Source organism: Camelus bactrianus, chromosome 12, assembly GCF_048773025.1.
Source record: "Camelus bactrianus isolate YW-2024 breed Bactrian camel chromosome 12, ASM4877302v1, whole genome shotgun sequence".
Classification (NCBI taxonomy): Eukaryota; Metazoa; Chordata; class Mammalia; order Artiodactyla; family Camelidae; genus Camelus; species Camelus bactrianus.
In genome coordinates, this window is record NC_133550.1 from 9,384,013 (window position 1) to 9,392,283 (window position 8,271).

The window sequence follows — 8,271 nt, forward strand, 5'->3', positions numbered from 1 at the left end:
CCAGTCTAGGGCCAGACCACGTGCACAGCCCTTACCTAAGAGGATTTCAAAGCAAACCAACCCCAGGAGACCAGGGAGCAAGCCCTAAGAAGTCTGTTACTTCTGAAGTAACAAACAGAAAACGAATGATCGCACAAATACAAATCACTTTATTTGAAAAAAGTACACACGCATTCAACACTTGTCTCCCCTCCCTTCCCAGGCTCTCTTTAATCAACAGCAGGTGGAGGAGGGCAAACCCTTAGCGACAGGGCGTTCACAAAATGTATGTTCTTTGCCAGTTGCCATTTGTAGTCCCCGGAACTCCAGACGTTGCGGAGGGTGCGCTCCTGGTGCCAGTGTGCCACTCTGATCAGGCAAACTATGGAGGCTCCCAAGAGGATCAGGACCATCACGGACAGCCCTGCCAGGACCACCATCACTTTAGTGCTGTGGGGCAGGGCAGGATACAACTCCTTGCTGAAGCAGCGCTGCATGCACTCCTCCTTGGAGGGGTAGCTGTTTTTATTGCACCGGCACCCTCCGTAGTTGAAGTTGTCAAGAGTTCCTCTCGGCATTAAAGTACCAGCGTGGGAAGGCTGCGCGGCAAGGCCCAGTGACCGCCTTGGCAGTCCAGTATTCTTCATAGTTGAAAATATCACTGGAGAGGTCATCAGCATCCTGATTTCTAAGAACACTTGGGACAGAGGAATCTGCTCCATTCCTGCTGGTGGCCGGACCATCGATGGTGTTTTCTGTGACACCAGCACATTTTGCAAGACACTCTTCCTTAGCCATATAATTATCATCATTCCCTTGACAGCCTCCATACACAAATTGCTGGTAGGATCTGTCAGTGACATTGTAGGACCACCTAGGGATGGCGGCCCAGCATCTTCCCACTATTTTCAAACATGGCAAAATTCGTGGACGACACATTCTCTGTCGACAGCCTCAGCCCCAGAGAGGAGCAGCGCTGCCAGCAGAGTGAGGAGAGCCTACACAGCTGCGCCAAGACGGGCTCCACCTGGCTGCACGCCGCCAGCCGTTGGGGTCTCGGGATCAGGTGCTGGAAGGGCCTTTCCACGCACGTGCACTGGAGCACCTCACATTCAGGTGCGGGTGCTCGCAGATGGTGCCGGGGTGTGGTGCTGGCTCTCGCCACGCAGGAGGTGTCTGGGAAGCCCTTTTCTCAGAACTTAGGTGTGTGGACACCCTGGCTCCTTTGCCCACGATGCTTCAGTCCGCTCCTCACTCACCCCTGACTCTCCCCCAGTTCAGAACCCCGCTGCACCCACAAACGCTCGGCAGGCACTAGAGGCAATGGCGGCCGCTTAAAAGCAGCTACCCAAGGTGGACCAAGAATGAAATTTTAATGTATGCTACAACACGGACCTCGTAATCATTGTACTTCGAGAAGTAAGCCAGATACAGAAGGACAAATATTGTATGATTCTACTTACACGAGGAACCTAGAATAGGCAAATGCATAGAGACAGATATAATAGTAGTATTTACCTGGGCTCAGGGGGAACAGATGTTACTGTTTTTGTGAGTATAAACTGTTTTGGAGGATGATGAAAAAGTTTTGGATATAAACAGTGGTGACGGTTGCACAATATTGCGAATGTATATATAATGCTACTTAGGTGTACACTTAATGGTTAAAATGATAAACATTGTGTATATTTTGCCACAAGAAGACAGCAAAACAACACATTTATTATCTCCCAGTCTCTTCAGTCTTTCGTAAGATTGCAATCAATGTGCTGTCCAGCACTGAAGTCTTATCTAAAGGTTCTACTGGGAAGTAATCTGCTTTCATACTCTTGTGTGATTGTTGGCTGGTTCAGTTGCTTGAGGGTTACTGGATTGAGAAGCTTAGTTCCTGACTTGCTAAGTGGCTCATGCTCAGTTCCTTGCCACACGGGTTTTTCAGAATGGCAGACTGCTTCATCAAAGCCAGAAAGAAAGGGAGAGTATGTTGGAAAAACAGAAATCACAATCTTTTATAACCTAATCACATGAGTGACATCAGTGACATCTCATCATCTCTGTCATATTTTATTGGTTAAAATTAAGTGACTACAGTCAGAGGGAGAGGATTATACAAAGATAACATCTCAGGAGGCAGGGTTCTTTGGGGGCCATCTTAGAAGTTGCCTTGCTGCAAAGAGACTGTATAAAATGATACCATAGCATGTGCATGAAAATTATTATTATACTATTGTATCACCATATAATACCAAACCAAATGTTTCTGAATATTTAGCAACATGTACCCAAGGATTCAGATGACAGACTTGAATATTCACCTTTAGTCTATATTTTTCTTGTGCCACAAAACCCAGCCACAAAGATAAATACTTTGATACGTCCAACATTTCTTTTTGAAATGAGAGCATTTTGCATGCCATCTTAGATAAATAACGTTTTTTGAAAGATGTTCAAACTATCTGGCCTTCTGAGATTCTGCTTGCTTTATTATTGAACATCAATACTTTCTTCCAACAACTTGACATGCCATTATTGTGACTGTAAATCTGTGCTACATCTTTGTAGAATTGTAACCGATGCCCAATGACATCTAGCTGGTACCTTAAATTGTTTATCAATAAAATTAATTATGTCTTTGAATAATATACAAATATATAAGAATGTGTATTAATGTTTGTATATGTAATTTGTGCATATCGACCCCAAATAGACCTATTATTTCTAAGAAAAAAGTGGTAAATCCTAAAACTCTGCCTCATTTCTTAATAAAATAAAACATTTTTCATCCTACCTGGTCTCTAAGCTCTGATTAAATTGACTAATTTACTCATATTTCCATAAGATTTAAAACAGACATGTCTTAACTGCCTAACAAGTGCCTGCACAGGCTCTAGAGTTAATTCCTGGCATGAAAAAGCCTGCTTCATTTCCTTTACTAACTATGAACTTTGGGGCAATTTATTTAGTAGCCCTTGGTTTCGGTTTTCTCAGGTGAAAATCTGATTAATAACATTCTCTGCTAGATAGGGATATCATGAGGATTAAATCAGTTAATACTTATAGAAGTCCTTAGAACAGTGTCTGTTATATCTCTATACAAATACATTTAGAGATATAGATAGATACGGAGGGGTAGAGGAATGATTGCTTACAGCAAAAATAAAATGTTGCAACAAATGTATTTTTATTGTTTCTATCTCAGCTCCTCGTCCTAGGAGCTCTAGTTTTCAGCTTGGTGTGGGTTGGGGGTGAGGATTAAGAAGGTCACAGCAAGGATGATGAAACCCTCGAGCTTCCAAAATAAATATAACCGTAGTTTCTGCTTTAAAATAATCAACAACAACAACAAAACATTCTTTTAGGTTAAACAGTGTCTTCCAGATAATTACTCAGTTGATTCAATATTTAAACTTCCTTTCAGAGTTATTTCTCTCTTCCTAATCACTCTTCAATTAGTTTCTTCCCAAATATAGCTTTTTAAAAATCTTTAATGACAGCACTGATCATTACAGTTCTCTTAGGGACAAAGTAATGTTTTTCTCTTTTATTACTACTCTGTTAATTTAAGGTAGAGAATTTTCAGCAGCACCTGCTAAGTCTTTTCCTAAGTTATTTTCTTCATGAGCTGGTTCAGGGGTCTACAATAAGAATTCCGCCATTACTGAGTTTGTCTATTCCAACTATGCATTCAGAAATAAAGTGGTAATTGGTATGAAATACTAATGGTATTTGATAACCAAGTCAATTTATAGCCTGTTTAATAATCTTGAAAAGTTTGGAATTTCCCTTTTCTCTGTAACATTCTAACAATGGTCTTACATTTCATTATGGGAAGGTTGGAAAAAAGACTCACAGTATATTAATTGTGGGAGGATCTCAGGTCCTAGTCCTATTTCCTCCAAGTCTAGGAAGTGTGATTACAGTGTCGTCCTTAGAAGCACAAACTCTGGGACCAGACTGCCTTGCTTAACACTTGCTCTGTAACTCACAAGCTAGGTGAGCGTAGGCAGTTAACGTTCTAGGGAAACTGTTTCTCCTCAGTAAAATGAGGTATGTGAACACGTACTTCACAGGTTTGCTGTGAGAATTAGCCAAGTTAAATAATTGACAGCTGACCTCTGAACCTCTGAACAACATGGGTTTGAACTGCACTGGTCCACTTATAAATGGATTTATTTTCAATTAGTCCTATACAGTACTACACGATCCTCAGACTGAATTGAGGGTGCAGAACTGCAGATAGGGAGGACTGACTATGGGACTAGAGCATCCACAGGTTTTGGTATCCATGGCAGGTCCTGGAACCAAACCCCGAAAGATACAGGGGGACACAGTATATATACCTCTTAAAGCAGGAATATTAAAGCAATCCAATTACTGAGGGGCACAGGATTCTTCTGAGGGCTGGCTTTGATTTAAGAATTCAAGAATCTCCAGTGACTTTGTCAAACATTGTACTATTCTATGGTCTAGAACTTTTCCATCATGTAACTTCTCCTTTATCCTTCTTCACTTGAGGTCAGACTTCCTTCAGGGTCTGATGACTATCCAAGCTCCTCCTGGATCTCTCTCCATTTGTTCTTATAAGCATTGAACATAATAAAATCCTTGCACATTTACTTGTCTTGTTATTTGCCTCTCAGAGAGTGTGTAGCAAAGGACTTGTTATCATTTGAGTTAACCAGGAAGCAGACTCTGAGATGAAGATTAGCATACAATAAGCTAATTAAGGATCATTCCTGAAATATTTATCTGTGAGAATAATAAAGGGATCATCAACTGGGGAAAGGAAGAATTTGAGCTTCATGTAGTATTAACAAAGGTATCAGCAGAGCCTATAAGGAGATTCCAGTCAGAAATGACTTTTAGTATGTCCCAGTTTAGCACTGTGTCTCAATTTCACCTTTGCCTCTGCCAGTCATTGCATGCAGACAACCCCCGGGAGTGGAGTGTGGCTTTCCAATTCAACTGAAGGGAATATCAATGTATTGTATAATTATATTTTAATAAGTTTCTAATCTAGAGACAAGGTTTTGCATAGTTTCATATAACTTAATTAAGTAGACTCTACTTTTGGGGCTTGACCTATTCAAATACTAAAATGTATATACTGAATATTTCAATACATATTTATGAAACTATCTTCTAAATATATATTTTTATAGAATTTTAAATCAGTCAATGGCTTCTGATATTACACATTAAGAACCTTCACTAATTGCCTATATTAAAAGTAAAATTTTATATGGTGCCATAAAACCACATAATTAAGTATTATTAGTCTTCTATACAAAGTATTCAAAAAAATCCTAGGTTGGGGTACTCTGAAACTTAATGGTTTCTTCTGTAATACTTTTGTAGAAAGACCAAATAGGTGCTAGATATACTCTTAGCCTTGAGAATACATTATGGTATTCTATAACTCTAAGAATTCAAGAATTCTTAGGGGTTCCAAGCAGAGCTAAACTACTAGGATCATTTATCCACTATTATATTACTGACTATAACCTATGTAACCTGTCTGACCAGAAATCTTCACTATATTTAAATCAAGAAGGATTTTTCCGTAAGTGAGCAGTTTCTTGGAGCTTGCAATACTTATCCTAGGTTTCTGTGCTGTTAATTAGCCTGTGAACTCCAAAAATTAAGACTCTGCTCCAACTAATTTGCAAATGACCTCAGTATTACCATTTCCATAAGATCTTTTATATAAACAAAGACTGTTTTAAAAATATATACCATGAAGGTATAATGTGATAATGGATATTCTAAAAGAATGTTCTAATATTCTGACATTAAAAAGGTTGAACAGATGCTTCAGAGACTTTTGACTTTGATTTGTTAGTTATTCATCATTGGTCACCACTCTCCTACGTTTGATAGAGCACGAGAAGTGCTCCCCAAATATCAAAGTAATCATTTTTGTGATTCCTATAAATACAAGCTCTGGGGAAAAGACAACTGAACAATCAAGACAGGGTAAAGGCAGGGAAGTATTTTTATTATAGGCCACTTCAAAGATCAGTTCATACTGCCCATAATAACAAGTTTACATGATCCTGCCTAAGTCTGCTATTAGCAATTGCACGGTTACATTATGCATGACATTTGACTATTCATAGAAAAGAAAATGTACTGTATTCCATTAGTGGTTTCCTATGAGTGTAAGTCTACAAATTACTGGTGATGTTTAGGCTGATGTGTTACTCTTTTGCATATTTATAATGCTCCTGTCACATTCATTATTAATATGAATGCAATGTGAGGTATCAAAAATCAATATGATTTCTATCAGTTTCAGATTCTGTTTGTGCTAAAATTCTTATGCAAATATGATAGTGTATTTACATTCTGCACTTATGCATGATCATGAAGGAATCTTGTGCTTTGCCTTGTATCACAGCTGGTATACTAAAAGTGTATAAAAAGACACCCAAAATAAGTTAAAGTAAATGCTGTTATTTCTGAAATCGGGAAATGATGAGACTCTCCGCTGGCTGGCTAGTCTTTTGATTCAGAACAACTTATACACACTGTCTAGGAAGACCAGCACATCATTTTTCCCCAAAAATGCAGATTTGTTTTTAATGGCAAATATTTCCAAAAGAGGTATTTTATAGAATGCAGGTTTAAGCAGAGTTTCCTGGACTCTAAGAAGTGTATCTTTCCCTTTATTGTGTGTGAGTATAAAGATTTTTGTGCCACATGCTCCTATATGATTGGTCCCTTAAGAAAGTTTAAAATTCTGTGATGGATAAGAACAAAATATAAAAATATATCTTACATTGTCAGTGTGCCTGTCACAAATTAGATTTGGGACATTTTAGTTCCCTGATCTCAAGAATTTATACAATTTCACGATGAAAACAAATTACTGAAGATTTTGCTTCCAGCTTTGACAGTATAGACATAATCAGACCACAAATACTAGTAATATTTTTTTTAAGGAAAAAAAAAAAAAACAAAGTGGAAAACAAACACAAATCTGTGTTCAAAGGCACTGGAGGGTAGTCAGTACTCAGGCCAAGATTTAAGAAGAAGAAAACACATTGAGGTGACCTATATTTTTGCAGGCATTTTTTTTCCCCCTCGGTAATTCTGGCTGTCAGAAAGCAGAAACCTTCAGTTTGTAGCAATCTCACTGACTTACCAAGGCAGCCATGACTTAAAGAACTAATACCTCAAATAAAAGTCAACTACAGTTGATTTCAGGATGCAAGCGTGTTTAAATGTTTAAAAATCTATCATGCACCTCACTACTTAGGAGACCAAATGAGAAAATTTGTATTTAATGCATAAATATGTTTGATAAAATTCAGCAGTCAATCATGGTTCGAGGAAACAAAATTAAAATAAGCCACACCAAAAATCAGGGTAGCCAAGAATAGTAGGGGTGATCCTTCATTTAATAAATGAGTATTTATACGAAGTACCGCATTAAAAGAGAGAATAGTGGAATCTCACTGCAGGAAATTAGAGAAGTCTATTTATTAAACATTATTTATATTTTATGTTATTTTGGCAACATAAAAAAAATACAAGTATGACAAAGAGAGGAGAAATAAAACTGTCTTAACACAAGGCATTACTGTTTATATAAAAAAATCCCAAGAGTATACATGTAAACTATTAGAACAATTAAATAAATTTAGCACAATCTCTGGATACAATGCCAATATACAAAATTAAATTGCATTTCTATACATCAGCAACAAGCTATTAGAAGATCTAATAAAAGAATTCATTTGTAATAGTACCAAAAATATCAACCATGTTTGGAATTAGCAATCAAGATGTGGAAAACTTCTTAGAAAACTAAAATATATTTCTGAGAAGCATTAAAAAATCTAAATAAATTGAAAATTTATCCTTTTTATAAATGGAAAGATTCATTATAAAAACGTTCATTCTTTTAAAATTCATCTATGGATCCAAAGGAATTTAAAATAAAATTCGTCGAGGTTTTTTTTTTTTTTTGGCCTGAGAAAACTGACAAAATAAATCTAAGACATACTGAAATGCAAATGGCAAGAACAGTGAAGACACCCTTGTGAGGAATAACAAAGTTAAAGGATTTGCACTACCTGTTGTAGAGACTTATTTCCAGTTTATGATAATTAAAAGCATTGTTGAAATAAGAAGTAAAGAGCAGACTGATAGAACAAAGAGTCAGACCTACTTGTACAGATACAAATCTGCGTATATAGTCACTTCATTCACAATAATCGCCACTATTTATTGTGGGTTCGTCACCACTCGTGGGTTCTGGCCAGCAGAAGTCCCACCGAAACGGAA

At 37.6% G+C, this 8,271-nt stretch overlaps 1 pseudogene; it reads right to left on the bottom strand.

Moving 5' to 3' along the window:
• Window positions 1–209: 209 nt before the first annotated feature.
• Window positions 210–7,138, bottom strand: LOC123612623 (kunitz-type protease inhibitor 2 pseudogene; annotated as a pseudogene).
• Between the last annotated feature and the right edge of the window lie 1,133 nt (window positions 7,139–8,271).